Raw genomic sequence first — 18,506 nt, 5'->3', positions numbered from 1 at the left:
GGGAAAGGGAAAGGGAAAGGGAAAGGGAAAGGGAAAGGGAAAGGGAAAGGGAAAGGGAAAGGGAAAGGGAAAGGGAAAGGGAAAGGGAAAGGGAATATTGTTAGTGGAGAAACCAATTTTCCAGAATAGGAAAATCAGGTAACTCACTGCTCATCCCATCATACATGCATATAGCATAAGCCACCAAGTCAAACTGACAAAAGTCTAAATGATAATAAAAAGTCACAGATATTAAAAAAGGAACGAGTTACAAAGTAAAACCCTGCCACTTATTATATTAATAATGTTGTTCTTGATCTATTTGGAACAGAAACAAACCACATGAAATTCAACGCACCAAATGCAGTTTTGCCACTAATAATAATGTCTTTATTTTGCAGGATGTCTAGGCTATACATTTGATATCATGAATGTGTGCTGTAAGAGATATCTGCTTCCTGACTTGATGTTTTCTTAGTCTTGGTACTTTATAATGCTGAGGTGTAAAACTTGCAGTGCAAATTAATGAATATCTGCAATTGTCATTCTCAAAAAGAGAGCTAACCAATTGCCTCCCCCTATCCCCTCTTTTCTAAGGGAAGTGCTGATTTTTATCTCTTGAAAGGTAAAATAATCACTTGCAAAACCGTGCACTTAGAAAGCCTCGCTGACTGTGCAGGCGCTCAGATGTGCGCTTCAGAATTCAGGGCATACGTGTGGGTAGAAAGATGAATAGACTGATGTACTTATTAATATGATAAACTTGTAATATATACATGGACAGCACTGATTCAGCAGGCTTACATTGCTCCTGGCATAAACTCTCAGTTGCAATCAAATGTCAAACTTTTATAATCCTTTTCTGAGCCATCCAGCTACATGGTTAGTATTCATTGGTACTTGCAATTCCATTTATCATTGCCTTATTTCTGGCTTAATTTTTGCTATCTTGGGAAAAAAAAAAAAAGAATGCTACCTTGTGCAGGTCTGATTCTTACAGTGCTCAAATACTAGATATTCATCATTATGAAACAGATTCTTTTTGAACCTGAATCTAAATTAGAATTACATGCATTAACATCATGAAAGAATTTTTGTACATGGGAGACACAGGCAAGTAATTTCAGAGCAAGAAAATTAAATCCTTACAGTAAAGAAAATATATTTTATGGAAATTTATTTTGAGGGAAAAATCTTACATTATCAGAATTATCAGTACATTATCTGTATCAGAAATTTATTGCTAGATGGCATGGCTTTACCATCCTGAGTCACAAATAGGCTGCAGTAACATCAGATCATCTCCTTACAAATATTATTAGTTAGGGTTGCAACATCTGTAAGAACTGTTTGGATGTTGCAAATTATGTGTTCACCACCTCTCCGAAGTCTATATTAAGAGACATAAATTAAAGGTGTTTAACTGAGCTTGCTTAGTTGGTCATAGGTGATCATGAATTGTGGTGTTGTGCTTGGTTTTATCTGATCTATAGATGCAGCACTGGTTGGCTGCTGGTGTTAACATTTCTTGAAACTTCAGAAATAAATAGACCTGATTATTTGGAAAGAGGATTAATGACAAAAGCAGCTAGATAGCTTCACAGCATATAAATTAATGAATTAAAAGCTGCACGGAGGTGGGAAAACATAAATGTAGAGGGCTCCAGAGAATATTTGGGAAAGGAAGAGAAAGCTTGTATGTGAGGGATAGCTCCTCCTTAAAGAAAGCAGGGCAAGACAGCTGGCATGGAAAAATGACAAGGTTATGGAGGATTATTTAAACTAGGAACAGGAAGAAAAATATCAGCAGGTGTTAAGGCACATGTGGGTCAGATAGACATATGCCGGGCTTGTCAGCAGTTTGACATTATCTCTGTTCCCAGTAAAAATGAAAGGAGCTATGCTAAAATAAGGGGGGAGGGTACAGTGCAGACCCCAGGACCACTTTGAGAAAAATATCCAAAGAGACTGTCCATCAATAAAAATCAAATAATAAATATCAAACACACTCCAAAGCTCTTGCAGAAAGAAAAATTAAAACCAGAATGCCAAGTAGTGGAACAGTACTTGGAGGGAGAGGGCTACTAAACCTGGCTATAGAGTAGGTCACAAAGTCAGAATAAATCTTAAATGTAATGGAATACCGTGGGAGCTGCCTAGCTCCATAAAATCCAGTGAGGTGGCGGTTTGAGTGGAAGGGACTGGGAAGCAGAATCTGTAAGGACATGAACACAAGAAGGAATGTTCCCAAGAGTGAAAGCATGTTAATGACATAACACTAGCAGCTGCTGGATAAAAAGAAATAATACTGCGTTTATACTGTTATCCAAGTAAAAATATATATATGTAAACATGCACATTAAATGAAGTAGGCATACAGGCCTACGTCTTATAGGCTTAATGTTTGTAATGTCACTTGATAGATAAAGGCCAGTCAAGTGGTTAAGAACTTCCCGTTCCCCACCAAAATTTCCCTGTGTTTGACACTGCAAAAGAACACTAAAAATCACCCCAGAATTTGTCAGACCCACATTTTTGTAGGGTCTGATGAGTGATTAATTTCTTAGAATCACATAAGATCATATATCACCATATCTTCATATTATTCCAGTAAGAAATAAAATGCATTGAATATCAATTATAAAACTATAGGTGCTAAGATTATAAAGACACATTTTGTAACTCCACCACAATACAATCATATTTGCCGGTAGGTTTTCTATACTTTTTCCTGGTACTTCCACAGTAAGGGCCAAATGCAAGGTACCAACACTAATTAGAACTGCCTCGACTTGCAGAAACTGTTTTTGTTACCACTGGCAAAAATTCACCTTTGGTGATACTGCCTGTTCATTTTAAGAGCTGTGACTTGAGCTTCGCTAGGAAGAAATGTCTGTCTGTTTTTTTTCCCTTCTTTTCACTGCTAGGAACAGCACCGGGTCACATACAGGCCAGGGCTGTTTAACTCCAGTGGCAAACTTGATACATCTTCTACTGTCTAAAATAAAATTGGTCAGCTAAAAAAGTGACTGCAGAATTGAAGCCAGCAAAAGAAAAGAGTAGGAAGATACAACAAGTGACTGCCCTCTTTAATCTCCTGCAGTCATGCTGTGGTGGCGACTCCTGAACACCTTCCGTTTTGGAAGCACCATGATTTTAAGTTAAGAAGGCAAAGCAAAACCAAACTAAGCTTCCTAAAGAGGCTAAGAAGCACAGCACAAAAGTACTAAAAATGGAGAGGAGGGCATATCTATGTGGTTCCCAAATATGAAAGCACAATGATACAATTCGAGCTGCTATCCAGTAATCTGAAAGGCATGTGTACTGCACTGCAGCTGTCGAGCTCAAATGACTAACCAGCACCTGGCCACAAATGGGAAAACATGTTCCTTCAAGCCTTGTTAGCTCTGGAAGTCATGGGAGAAGAGAGAGGATTAAACATTATCGTCCACTTATGAAATAATTGTAAGAAATCATAACCTTATTTTATGCAAAGCTGTGGTTTTTCTGCTCAAATGCTTGCTCACACTGAAGACCTATCAGGGCAAGAAGGGTCCACGTTAGGCATGGAGAAGATGCATGAGTTGAGTCTGGTGAAAAACAGGACGTGGCCTGGCCAGGGCAGAGGACTGTTTCCACAAGGGGGAGATGAAGTGAGTTCTTGGTAATGGAGAAGCTGGCTGAAAGGGAAAAAAAATGCAATTCCCTGTTTCTGTTTAACTGTCTTGGTGTGCAAGAGAAATAGATTTAGAGCTGGAGGCTCTTCCCCTTCAATCTCTGTTAAGAGGCAACTAAAAGCAAAGCAGAGGGAGAACTGCTGTTAGGATCCCTCTGGGTGTTGAGAGAGACTTGTAGGAAGTTGGTAAAAAAGGCCTAGTTCCTATGGCTTGACAGCAAGTCTGACTTAAAGCCTTAGACTTGTTTATTGTCTGCAGATTTAGAGAGTCCTGGGGAGCTCTGACTTGTTCTTTTTCTTTTCCCCAAGCAGTGATTTGACAGCAACAGACTGCAATTAGGCTCTGGAGGAATCAGGATGCTCATAACCATTGGTCAGGAATATTTATAGCCAAGATACAATGAATTATAGCCTCATGGACCACAGAAAAATGTATTTCGTGTTCCAGTGGACATTAGAGGCAGCAAACAAACACCTCTGCATCCCACAGCAGTATGTCAGTGGCCGATGCACTCTGTGCTGATGGTTTAACAGCACCTCAAGTCTTTCTGGCATGGCTTTGCCTGTATCTTCATGTGCAGTTGGACAAGGATCACAGAGATGAAGTTTTCCATGTCCAAAAGTAAGAAGTCCAGATCTTCTGAGGGCTGAAATGCACCCAAAAGTTTTAAACTTTTCCTAGTCAATCCGTGATGGCTCTATGAATTTTAATAAGCAGAATAGCCACTTCATATGCATCATTGCCATATGAGTTCATCAAGGCAGCAATCCTACTGTACTGGTGATGGGAGTTTTCATGTGGGACATCAATGTCATCATGTGTATTTGGGACCACCCCCTTCTCAGGGAAGCCGTGCTGAGTCTTTCTGAACTCCAGAGAACAGCACCTTATTTCTGTGTTTGGTACTTCCTGCATTTAAAAAGAAGCTGAAATAGCTATACTTCACTTTATGGCTCCTCCAGAAGGACAAATAGCATATATGAAAACCCAATCATTGACATTATTGCAGCAAAGGTTCAAATAAAATGGTGGCTTATTTTTATTCACTAAACTGCTTAACACTTATCTCTCGAGCCTATGTACCCAGCCATAGTGTGTGTATAGAGCAGCTCTGTTCTGTGAGGTTTTCCAAGGCTGGAGCCCGATGATCAAGGGCAGATTGGCCACTGGTGGCCACTCACCTGAAAGCGCTGATCTACGCAGAGCAGGTCCAGGAGGTCCCTCCCAAGCAGCTCAGCTGTCCCTACGGCAGCAGCCTGGCTGATTTTTACCTTTCACAGTCATTCCAACGCAAGTTCCTTCCACCTCCAAGCTGGATCCCTAGGGAACGAAGACAGGCCAAATATAAGGGCCCAACTGCCAATGAGCCCTGCTCTTAAACCTTCCTGGAAAAAAAAGATCAAGGAAAGGAGAAGCAAAAAATGCTTTATTCTCTCAACTAGAGAAATGTACTTTCCCACTTTGGGCTGCAAGGGTAATGAAACTGTGCTGTTGTGATAGGATTTTTGGCCCCAAATCTTCTCTGCGTGAGATGGGTTTTGCTATCACATATGCATATATATATATTCTGGAAGGCTCCTTGCCTTGGCAGCCCACTGCCAAGTTTTGCTTCTACCTTTTAAAAGAAGACAAATCCACAAGAACATCAATCCAAAAGAACAGAAATTTCTAGGAGCGGACTGGGAGAGTTTGCATGCATAAGCTGTCCTCCACCTCCTTTGGGTGTGGAATGTGTAGTGCAAAAGAGGCATTGCCAGAAGACCATGGGGCACCCAGGAGAACTGAACTGCTGCTGGACTTCATTAGTGAGAGGGGACCTTGCTGGGCCCCGGGGCTGGCATGCGGGTCGATTGGCAGGCTCAGGAGGTGACCTGCCAGCTCCACCTTTGCACCCCTGCTCCTGCGTAGTTAAAAAAGTTAGTTCGGTGACAACAGCACTTGTACTTTTTTGCTCCAAAGCAGCACAGACAGACTCCTTCACCTTCAGGCAGTTCGGGAACAGAAGGTGAAAGTGAAGAGAAAGAGCTGAAATGTCATTAAAAATGCAGAATAGGTTCTCCTGGCATTTTTATAGCACTCTTTATCCAGGAATACACACTGCACAATTAAGATCAGCCTTTCAAACACCCCATTTCACAGCAGCCACCATTGGATTGAAGCGCAGATGACACCCTTGCTGATAATACTGTGGTTTGTCTGCTGAGCTTAACTGCTGTCTCTGCTCAGGGCTGGTTTGGAGCACTCTCCAGAATAGTTGTTATTCTTACTGTGTAAATAAACAGCCTCAGACTCCCAACACAGCCCTTTCGCTAGTGATGGGGTGCAGGAAAGGCTGAGCAAAACCCAAGCAGCCCTCAGCCCTTGGCCTCTCAGCCTCGCGAGCAAGTCATTCATCAGAAACGTCGCTGCACTTCAATCGTTATTGAATAAGCACAAACATTTACAGGAAAATCCATGCCTCCCGAGCTCCAGGCATAAACACTAGTGAAGTGAGCCCTGCCATTTGATACCTGTCATGCTGCCCCCCTCCTCTGCGGGGTTCAGTTTCTGCACAGGCCACGTTCCCGTTCCTGGGATGGACACATGGGATGTGAGGGGTCACATTATGCAACTCCTGCACATGTCCCTTTTAAAGATGGGGAATGTGCATAGAACAGCCATGAGGTGTAAAGCCCAGACTCCAAGTCCATGCCTCCTTTGAGGTCCACCTGGCTCCAAGCAGCCTTTGCTGTTCAGCACAGGGTGGGTTATTTGACAGCCTGCTGCTATTTTTACCTTGTAGCTCCTTTACTCTGCTGTCTGCACCCGCTGCTGTTGCATTTTCCCTCACCCTCCACCTGCAAAGCAGCAGCCCAAAGGTGCTCAGGCCTAGCACCCAGTCCTGCTTCCCTTGAAAGCAGCTCCATGGGGTTTCCATTACAGCCACCTCCTAATACCTCCCTCCTCCAGCCCAAAGCCTCAGCCACCCAGGCACGACACATTGTCTTTGCTCACTGCGCTGTCTCTTCCAGCCTCCCCATGCCAGAAAAAAATGCGAATGGCTCACGTTCACTCTCCCAAGGAAAGATGAAGAGGCGAGCAAACCCTCATTTCTCAAGATGCCAGCCAAGAACCTCAAATAAGCCGGGGGAAGGAAATGATTCAGCAGTAACAGGAGGAAGAGCAGACAAGTTGCCTTGTGTTCCCTTTCAAAACAGTCTTCAGCAAGTGGTGTGTGTGTGTGTGTGTGTGTGTGTGTATGTGTGTGTGTGTGTTTCATGTGAGCATCGTTTTCCTGGCTGGCCGGACAGCGCTGCAACCAGAGCAGGTCCTCTGCACACAGACCTTTATGGTACACACGGCTGCCTGTGGATGCCTTTCACAGGCCTAGCTTATATTTCGGACAGATAAACGTATTATTGCTGAAATTTTTTCATGTCAAGGGAAACACATTTAGTTGTTTCTGAGGTTGTGCTCTACGGCATTTAATTGCTTATGTGCTTTTTTTCCCAACGCACTTAAAGTTAAGCTGTTTGGAAACGGGATGCGCCTATGCAAATACTTAGTTTGAAGAATGAGTTCTCATGCTCTGTCAGACAAGCTGTCTAATAGGACTTAGAAACCAGCAACCTCTAACTTATCTTCTATTATTAAAAAAAAGATGAACAAAGCAAAACAGAATATGATTTTGCCCAAGCTCTTGGTAAGAAAAAAAGCTACTGGCTGTATAATACTAACGTGCAAGCTGCATGACTAGGAGTGAGTTGCAGCATTACTGCTTTTCTTTTAAGGCTGTTACTGCTAGATCACCAAATATAAGGCACCAATTCCCAATTATAAGGCACCGCCTAGATTAGTAAGCAGAAATTGAATACTTTAGTAGCTCTTAATAGCTTTTCATGTTAGCAGTCAGTGTTACCTCTGTCCCTTGTCCAAGGTAAACCAGGCAAGAGCAGCACTGCTGTCAGACTGTTGCTGCCATTTCACTGTCAGAGCTGGGGAAAGAGGCTACTCCCCTTCTTTCTTACATTCCCCTGTCCTCTGGAGTATAAAAGGTGACCTTGTAGCATGCAAAATTCATTACTGCCTCTCTTTGGAAACCTCAGCCTCCAACAGTTGTTAAAAATCAAAGATGCCTTAGCATAAATACCAGGCAATGAACACTAATCTTCGCTTTTCCTTCCAGGTGCTATTGCAGACACCTGTGCTGTACCATACTGTTAGGTTTAACAGTTCCAATTTAAAAACCACAAGAAATATTTTCTCCTAACCTGGGACGCTAAGAGTTGTTTCTGTCTCCTTGCTGGTTATCCATCTGAGGTTACAGTCTCGTTAAATGTCTGAGAAGCAGCTCTCACGTCATGCAATTCTGCTAAACAGCAGTCACCTTGGATCACATTTTTGAAAGTTGTACAAATCAAATAAATACCCAGGGGTTCAAGTCTCTACAGCTCCATATGGTAGAGGCCTCGGTTTCCTGCCTTATGCTAATGATCATGTTAAAGCCCTGTCATCTATGCTAGCAGAAAGAAGGTTTTTAAGAAGAGGTTTCAACATCTGTACATCTGTACAGGTTCTATTTAACAATTTCTCTTTAAAAACTTATATTATTTTCTTCTAAACAAATAGATCTCCTACCTTTCACATCTTTGCTGTTCTGCAAACAAGCATTTTTCAGGCTGTCCAAAAGACTTACTGCTCAGTAAGCTATGAATGAATAAAAATGCCAATTTGAACTGCTTGGCCACTTTTAAAGGTGAATTGGCCCTTGGAGGTGAATTAAAAACAAAGCCAAAACAGGAGATGATGTTGGGAAGAGCATAAAACATTGTTTTAGCAGTTTCACATATTTTTGGAAGGTATATTTATTGAAATAGTTTAAATTTTAAAAAAAAAAGGTAACCTTGAGGCAGTGACCTCAGTGAACTATCCAATCAACCCTAAATCATTCTCTATTTTGGGTAGAAAACAGGACCAAAACAAGTTCAACGTGTACAGAAGAGTGACAGATGCCTCTTTCGAGCAGACTAACTGAATAAGGGAGCTAGACAAGGTTTTATTAAGATTAGATTTTAGGGCTAAAAAATAACATGATTCTCACAAGGCTCTGGTTTAATTTCCCAGCATATATCCCCATGCAAGGTGGGATTTGATGACAATTCAGTACATGGAAAGGCATGATTTTAGTAGTGAACACACTTCCATCTTTCTGATTTCCACTGAAAAGAACAGTGTATCAACCTGCCAGTCTCAGGGGCAGTACACAAGATTCATAGTCAGAGTTTTATGCAAGCAAAATAAATGTATCCAAACCCTGGGTCAGTTTATGCATACAAGAAGCTATTAAAGTCTTCTCTCAGGTCTTTTACCAAGTGTGAAATAGCTGAATGGAATACTATGTTCCAAACACCTGTGTCTGTGCACACAGAACAAGTACAGAGCGTTTGAAAACCAAGGGGAGACTGTCTTGGAGAATTACAGGTTTGAGAAAACAGGGAACTGCAATGCATAGTGATTTGCAGCCCTAACTACAGCAGTTGCAATGTGCGACAGCAGTAATAATTAAGAAATACAGCCCTACAAAAATTACTGAAGTTTCCAGAAGTGACATGAGACATAAAGCCAATAAATAATCCTCTAGGAATCCAGTGTTTTCTTGCTATTATGAAACAATGTTATTCAATAAAATTAAAAGGAAGAACAATCATTACAGGGCAGTATATTGATAGAGCTTACACAGATAATAGTCAAGCCCCAAATCTCTGTGTTCAAAGCCCTTTGAATAAAAAAGTCATTTACCATGACTATTTCTAAAACAGACACTACAAGCTTAACTAACATATTTATGTGATTTCTATTAAAAAGCTTTCAGCAAATCAACAAATTCTTCCAGAGATAATCAGATGCTCCTTACCAAGCAGGGACACTTTCTAGGAGACATAAATTGCTCATGCAAATCCATTAAGTGCAAACTGAAAAACAAATCAACAATATTCTTGTAAATATTAATGTATTTGGGTATTTTAAGCTATATTTGAACAGCCACCAGAGGCTGCTAGAGACTGAACCTTGCACCCCTTTGCCCTCCCCATTATTAAAAGTTTGTTGGTCTGTTTGGGAGTGTTACTTGTCTTCAACAGCCAGGAGGTCTGTCGTGCCTGTTTTTCCTAGCTGATGCTTATGATCAGAGCTATCTAACCATACTGCTCTGTAGTAACCCTTAAGCACTATTTCCCAGAATAAGGATTGCAATGTGGATTAAATTCTGCTTTGATTTATACCAGTTAAAAACTAACCTTGCAGTCTCCAAACTACAGCAAGACACAGGTACATTGGCTACAGGCTAAAGGACTCAATTGTTGCATGTGCATGGTAGTTGTAGAAAATAAGATTTCAAATACTAAATGCCCTCTAATCCTGTGCTGTTACTCTGAAACCCTCTGCTCTTTGGGTTTGTGGAGCTGCTAACACCTTTCTAACTGTAAGGAGGAGGTTTCAGGTGGAGATGTTAATGGAGTGGATGTTTTTTCCTATGTCTGTGTTGGTGCCCTCATGCTTCCCAAATCCCATACTCAATGGATCGAGCTGACCTGTTTTCTAGCATAAAGGCAAGACATCTAGAAATGAGTAAAGAAGGTCTGAGACCTTTTTCCCAGGCAAAATGATAGCCAGGGCTACGCCAGTAGACATTTTTTGGTTGGTCAAACCTGGGGTAGTGTCAGGACTACAAAGAAATGTAATTTTGGAAATGGATGTGAAGGATATCTTGCCTCATTTGGAACCATTTTTTTTTTTTTTTTTGTCAGCATGCAGAAAGGACGATAGGCAATGGGAGGAATGTGGATTTCTCGTATCAGAAACATATTCTTTCTGAAACTAGATCTGTATTCACAGTGCAGTGTTTGTGTATGTGTGTGTGTGTGGGAGGGGGGGTTGGTACTGGTTTCTAAGACACTACTGTAAACCACATGCTACTGACTCCTGAACATCCAAGAAGCTACATAGCTACTAAATTTTCTGGTAACCATCTACATTTTTTCTTCTCTTGAATATATGCAGGCATATATAATGGTACTCTAGAGGTTGTTTTTTATTTTTACTTCTAAGTAGTTTTTCTTTATGTATGTTACTAAATAGTAGCTAAATAATAGCAGATTCATTGAAGGTGACGTAGTCTACCTTAAGGTTATTAGCATAGCTTTAAAATTCCGTACTGTTCCTGCAAATGTCACTGTTCTTTTCTAAACCGTTTTCTTCCAAATCAATGCAGAATTACTTAATTTAATTTTAAACAGACAGTGGCAGCACTTCCTGTTAGTCTAAACACTAAATGAAAATAACAACAGTAAAACATCGTCTGGCCGGATGGGATACAGGTTATATTCTTCACATACCACCAATGACTGTGCATCAGCATAAACCCTTCTGCTCTCCAATTTCAGTTCATAAAAGCTTAAAAAAAATTAACTCTATCAACTGGATTTTTACTAGCTTGGCTACTCAACTCAGAAAGCAATAAATGGTGTTTATTTTCCGAGTGGAAGAACCTCAAGAAACTTGAAATAAATATGGATAAAGAAAATGGAGGAGATGCATTAAGAACACACAAAGCTTTACCCAATAAAAGTTTACTAGGAATAAAGCCCGCCCAATAAACGAAGTGCCCAAATTACAATGTCAGTGTGCCCTGCTGGGTTGTCCTGAGCCCCATTGCCTTCCTCCAAGCGTGCAGTCCTCTGCATGAGTAAGACCTTCAGTGCACTCGTTCTGCTGTCGCTGAGGCTCCTCAGACCCACGATTTTTGGAGCATGTCAAGGCTTTCTTTCCCTTTCTGACTTCAATTGCCATGAAAGTGGTCATGGCCCATGGGTTTATGAGGCTGTATGTGAGATCTGGGCAATAGAGCTCCAGCACTGAGCTGCATTCATTGCTCTGTAGACTGTTTCTTATCTTTTCTCAAGGTCAAGACAGGCAGTAAGGCAGATGGCATGGCTTGGGGAGAATCATACAGCACAGCAAGGAAGGGTTTTTCAGTTGTCAGCAGACTCAGCCTGCATGGCTTATGTTCAAAAGGACTTAGATGACCAGGACCAAACAAGACCAAGCAGGTCCTCCTGCTTGGTGAGATGACAAACTACACTGCTGCTACTCCTGACAGAGGATGTCTGGGCAAGCTCTTAGTCTTTCAATGGGGTTTCCACAACTTAGGCAGGTAGCTGGCCCCATTAGAAACTTTTCTTAGTGCCATCGTGGAGTATTCCTTCTTGCAGTTTAAACTTGTCCTTTACCCTGTGGACATGGAGAACAGATGATTGCTCTCTGCTTCGAAGTACCTTTTTTTAAAAAGATTGCCCCTAGTGTGTTTTCTTCTTCAGGCTAAATAGTCATTTTGTCTTTCTTCAGAGACCATGTACCTCTGACCTCTGACTATCATCTAACCTTTTGTCAGCTGCTTTGATGTGTGGCACTGAACCCCAGATGCACCCAAGCTCTGACTTGGGCAGTACTGTGTATAGCAGAAGGCTGACTTCAGGAGATACACAGGCCTGACTCTAGTTTATGCATCCCACTAGGCTGTTGCAGCAACCTGAGGCTGCAGACCAGTCAGAATATGGATCGAAAAAATCCACCAAATGATGTCATTTTGCAAATCTCTTATGTATATGAATATATACATATTACAGTATGTGATAGCTATTTTCTCCCCAAAATAGAAATAGCTATTTTCTCCCAAACATGGAACCCTGTATTTGTCCCTGAATCCTACTTTTTCATTGAAAATCATGAAGAACATTTTGGATTCTAGATTTTGCATTCAACAGCATAGTAGTCCCTTTTAGTCCTGGTTGTCCTTTTTGGTGTTGTAGGAAAAATTAATTTGAATACTCTGTCCAGCTATCTAGAACAGTAAAGAAAATATTGACCATTACCAGACTCAAAAGAGACTCTTCAAGATAGCCATTCATTTTTACATTGGTTCATGAATAGCTGCTTTCTGTTTACAGTTTTTCAGCTATCTTATATAAGCATGTCATTCAAAGCAGTACTAGATGCCAAATACAACATCTTTTGCTTCTATTCTATCACAGTGTTTCCACGTAACATAAAGAAATTAGATTTGGCAAAAGCAAGTCTTGTTAGAGGAATCCATGTTGCTTTTGCATCTCTTTCCCTTTCCCCTTTTCCTTTTCCTTTTCCTTTTCCTTTCCCTTTCCCTTTCCCTTTCCCTTTCTCTTTCCCTTTCCCTTTCCCTTTTCCCTTTCCCTTTCCCTTTCCTTTTCCTTTGTTTGCTTTATGATTTTTCTACTTTTTTTTTTCTGAAATTGAAGATAAGCTAAGACTTGTGGATTTCTCTAGGTCATTTTTTTTCCCCTTTTTCTTCACAAAATAGGCACTGTGTTTGCCTTCTTGCAGTGCTTTGGCACTTTGCCCATCCTTTGCAGATTCAACAGGATAATTACTGATGACTTTTGAGATCCCCATCACCTGGCTTTGGAAGTAAACCAAGGGTGAATTTCATCATACTAAACAGATATTAAATACCTTACTTATCTAACCATTGTCTGACTTACAGCTGAAGCCTTGTCTCTATTCAGCTGTATCATCTAGTACTCATATCAGGAATCAGTATAGGAATTGAAGGTGTCTTTTCCAATCCATCATTTTGTTTTTAAATGTATTTAGAGAAGAATCAAGTGATAACATCCAATGTTATATAATGAAAGGACAAAAACCAAACAGACAGAGGTGATTGCTACCTTGTCATCTGATACAAGAGAAGAATTTGTCATTCATCTTTTGAGATCTGATACTTCTGCAGACAAACACCTTTTTGTCTTTCACTGTGCATTCAGTAAGCAGAGGTAAGGCTTTCTCATGGAAGGGGAAAGGGGCACTACCAACTGAGGTATGTCTCCTTGTTCTCACAAGGAGTCTATACACACACTTATGCTGCAGTTAGGCTGTTTGGTTATCAGCCTCATGGTTATTTTATTTTATTTTATTTTATTTTATTTTATTTTTGGTGAATATTGTTTAAAAAGTTTTATTCCTTACCCTATCTACTGGAGAAATGCTGAAAAAGAAAAAGAGAAAGAAAAAGAAGTTTAAGGGCAGGAAAAGTATATTTAAAAATAGCTATGTTACCTTTGCAGAAAACACATATATATTTAGACAAAGGCCATGCATGAAAGAATGGCTGCTTGAAAGGAAGCTGCAAGCAATAAAATATAAGCAGTTATAGTAGGCAACTTCGGCAGCTGCAGCAGCATTTATTTAACTACATCATCTTAACACCTGAAAATTTCACTCACTGCTGTGGTTCCCAAAGATAAAAAAACAAACAAACAAACAAACAAAAAACCCTTAAACCTTTTCTTGCTCCAGAAACTTTATTTTAGATCTAATCTTTTGATTAAAGAGAAAAATGCTAGAAGAGTGTGATCAGATGAGAAGAATGCCAGAAAAACACAACCAGATCAGATCCCAAATCAGATCAGATCTTAGACGAGATGCTCCCTTCCAGATTCCACTGCTGATAACACGACTTTGTGAATCATAAAGGAAAAGTGACCCTGAGCTTGCACTGTGTTTTTCAATCTTCTTTCTATTTCCATACACAGAGTTGGGATTGGGCTCTTGCCTTGGAGATAGTCTGAGTGCAGATCCACTAAAGCTTTATCAACCATCAGTAAAATCTTTCAGAATGTTGTTTTCTACCTGCACTGAGACTGGGTGGTGCACATGTTAGATCAACACAAATGGACGTAGAATTACAAACTTGGACAGAAAGTGTAAAGGACCTGTGCAATAACCCTCACTGTCTGAGAGGATGTTCTAATGATAAAAAGCATTGGGGCAACTACTGCATGTAGCTATAGAATATCCTTCAAAGATACTCTTTTCTTCTTTTTTTTTTTTTTTTTTTTTTTTTTTCTTTTTTTTTTCTTTTTTTAAGGCTATTAACAGTCTTTGCTGAAGTGGTAGCCAGCAGTCCCAAATAAATTTAGTTCTCATATAAACTCCTGCAGGTACAAACGAACACTTACATATGCACACACATATCTATATCCATACCCTTATCCATATCAATACATGCATATATATACACATACCAACGCTTTTGGCAATAGAGGCTATTATCCCAAACAGTTCTCAAGCAAGTAGCTGAGAAAGACAAGCTGCAGAAGAGGGCACAGAGAGTCCAAATGACCTTCTTGCAAGTGCGAAGTCAGTTGGTGCTGGAAACAGAAATACTACTTATATTTGTAGCTGCAGATTACTGTAGGGTAGCCCTTCTTTTTTTCCACCTTCATTTCATGGCTGAAGTTTGCCACAGGTCTCTTTATACCGATACGCTTATATTTTCATTTGATAGAAAATACAGTGCAAGTATGTAAAGATGGAAAAATAAGGAGGCTCAGTGTAGCCCTACCTCTCACTCATCCTATAGACCTGCATGTGACTGCGGATATACACAAATCCAGGGTGCACTAAACCCTCCATTAAGCAGCAATTTTCTTTCTCTACAGTCACCTTCCTCATCTGTACAGAGCTTGTCCTGTTTGGTGTTGGAGGCTCTCCTTATCTCTTTGTGGATGCCTATGTTAGTACTCCAGATGTCCAGTAGAGAAAGATGGGAAAATTCCTCATTCCGCTTGGGCACTAAATACATCGGAGAATTCAGTGTTATTAAGGCATGCATCACTGTACCTACCCACTAACAAGTCTACAATACCTGGAAAAGCAAATGGTGTTCAGGGATGAATGCATGAGCCATGTGTCCCTAGGGCCTGAGCTCACAGAGGAGTGGAACTGAAGCTGAGTTTTGTTAACCTTCTGTTCCATCCTTCCTGCCATTATAAATCATCTTTGTAGGCAAACGGGAGAAAATAAAGTATCTACAGTTATTGCCAAGAGAGAATATGGCCTAGAACTTTGTCAGCTGTCAAGGTAATGATCCCACTCTCTGTGAAAAAAAGCTTGTTACTGTCTGCTTGGTACAAGAATAGTATGTGTGTTCAAGAAGTAAAAGTGAAGCCAAGAAAGGTTGCAGGCCCAACACTAAAGAAAAGTGCATTTGCACATAATACACTGGAGACATTCAAGAACAGTTCATTTTTATGTAGTGGCAGGTCCTGCGATGTTGCCAAGGACAGTGTAAATTGTTGGTCTCCCCGGCTGGAGCTGACGTAGAGCAGTATGTCTCTAAAAGCAATAACTTCATTGTGTAGCACAGAAAAGAAAAAAAAATCATAAAGACATCAGTAAATGTGTCAAGACACTGACATTTTAAAGTCTTCTAAGCAAGGTAGGAAGTTTAGAAGCAGGCCTCCAGTTTACATTTTTCCCCACCCCAACACGCATACTCTTTTATTTTCTTTTTTCCTGTGCTGCTCATGTGGTCATTTCCATCTGCTCAAGGCAGCCATGAGAGAGTTCACAGGTGTTTCTTTCCTCATCTCCAGAGAGTGCTAATAGGCCGTGCTATAAAAGCATGACTAAGAAATGAGCAATTTACTGCTCCATTCCTGAGCTATGAGCTCAAGAACTGTAATAAAGAATGTATCTGTGAAGGATTGAGGGAAATAGCTCCAAGTAAGGTATGTTCACAGCACTCAAATGCTTTCTGTGCAGAATTGTGTTATAATGAAACCTACATTTATAGCTGCATTTTAAAGTTACTTAAGCTGTTTCAGCATATTCATTATATCAAAGTATCAGATATGTTAAATAGGATACTGATTTAAAAACCTTTGCAAAATTTAGTAAAATATTCTGAAACTCAGTGGTAAACAAAAGCAATCTCGTCCTACATTGCTTCCATGGGGAAAATCCATGGGAAATCCATCCCCATGGAAAATCCATGGGGAAAGCAGAAATGGCACATTCCTCTCTTAAAGCTAATGTGGATATAGGCTTCTGAATTTTAAGGCAGGTATGAAACTCTAACCTGTTTGCTTGCAACCAGGCTCTGTAGAGCACTTTTGTAATAAGTACAGTTATTTACTGCTTGCTAAAGAAGCTAGGGAATAATAAAAGAAATGCTAAAATTACTGTGAAGCAATTTATTGACTCCTGAAAGAATAAGAGAAGGCAAGAAAGGCAGGAAGCTATGAGAAGAGAGGAGGGGAATAGGAGATGGGAAATAATATTGACTTGTGTAACAATTTCGCGAGCTGTGATAATGTTTGGAGAGGGAGGGGATTGAGTTGGATGTGATTCATATCAAGCAATCTATTTTTGTGCTTTGGCTCACCATGAGTAGTAATTTAAACACTACAGTATTAAGGTAACCTCTGCCTCCTGGGAGATTATAGATAGCATGGCGTTGGCAAAAGAAAACAGCTCCTATAAGTCCAGTATATCTACAGATATATACTGCATTTATGGTTTAAAACACCAAGATGGGAATTCTTGCGCTGACTGCAGCATGCCAATGTTGCTTTTTAAACTAGTTTTATTTAAATACATACAGGCAGAATCCAGCTATCTAACTTTGTGATGAATATAGAATTAACTTTCTAAAGATCTGCAGGTAGATGAGTTGATTTGTTGGGGTGAAAATTAAATAAAAGGCTCGTCCTTCTTAGAAATTCAGTACTGCCTGTCAGCCATCTTGTTCTCTTATATCGTATTAACAATTAAAAGCAAAGAGGGATGAGCCCAAATCCCTCAGAGATAGTCAGCAGATTTCTATGAGGGCAGCTACGTGCAAGGCCATTTTTGTCCTTGCTGAGTAAGCATGAGAAGTGCTCTTTCACCAAAAAAACAAACAAATAAATAAATGATTTTCTGCTATGTGGACCGCAATACTCTCACCTTTCCCAGAAAAAAAACCTGCCATCAGCTCTTGCTCTGGGTGTGCTGAGGGGCAGCCACCCTGCATGGCACTTTGCCTTCACTTTTCTTGATGCAGAGGGCAGTCAGAGCTCTCTAAGGTGCTCAAGTATGTGAAAAAAAAAAAAAAAAAAAAAAAGAAAAGACTTAATATGGGATGTCACTCTCCAAAAGGAGAGCATGGAGGTTGCCTGTTCCAGGGATGGAGTCCAGGAGCTGGAGGAAAAGCTACATGGAAAAATCAGTGCTTTCACAAGGGATGCGACTGTACCAGGAGGAAGCAGGACTGATGCCTGCAGTGTGCTGCTGTGCCTTGGAAGTCGTCCCTGTCATAAGAGGCACTTTCAATCTTCTGCTGTTGTTTGAGGGAATCAGAGGGATTCATAGCAAAAAGCAGCCACTTTGCTCACCTTTTAGATGGACAAGATTTTTTTTTTTCCTTACTGTGCCCCCTTTTACTGCTGAATAAAATTAACTGGGTTTTGGGATCTGCAGTGAGTTTGCTTTGGGAGCTCCTTTCATCACCACACTGGGAAATGGGTTGATTAATGGAGAGGAGAATGAGTTTTAAGCTGTTGGATTTTATATTCCAGGGCAATTTATTTTTGCAGCAGATTGCTTGAGGAAGCTTGGAGTCTATTTGGTTTTCATTGAAATGGGCTGGAATTGTGTTTGGAAAGAATTGCATCTGCTACAATGGAAAATATGAACAAAGCAGAGAACAGAGGAGAAAGGAAGTGTTGGATTCTGTTGCTAGTCCTTGCTTTGTCTGTCCATGTAATTTAGGTATTTGTGTTTATGCAAATCTGTAGCCCAGATGCCTGGCTTCTGTCAGAATTCACTAGCTAAGTTATCCGTATTAGTTTCTGTATCAGTTTACCTGTATCAGTTTAATTTAGTGAGAGTTTTAACTCAAATTCATATAGCATATGCATAGTTAAGACTTCCTCAAAAGTGCCATTTTCTTTTATTCCAAGATAACTCAAGCAACAGGTATGTTAATTGCATGTAAATGTTTGCATATCTGTAAGA

Source organism: Nothoprocta perdicaria, unplaced genomic scaffold, assembly GCF_003342845.1.
Source record: "Nothoprocta perdicaria isolate Ctin4 unplaced genomic scaffold, notPer1 scaffold_49, whole genome shotgun sequence".
NCBI classification, from domain to species: Eukaryota; Metazoa; Chordata; class Aves; order Tinamiformes; family Tinamidae; genus Nothoprocta; species Nothoprocta perdicaria.
This window is presented reverse-complemented; position numbering follows the sequence as displayed.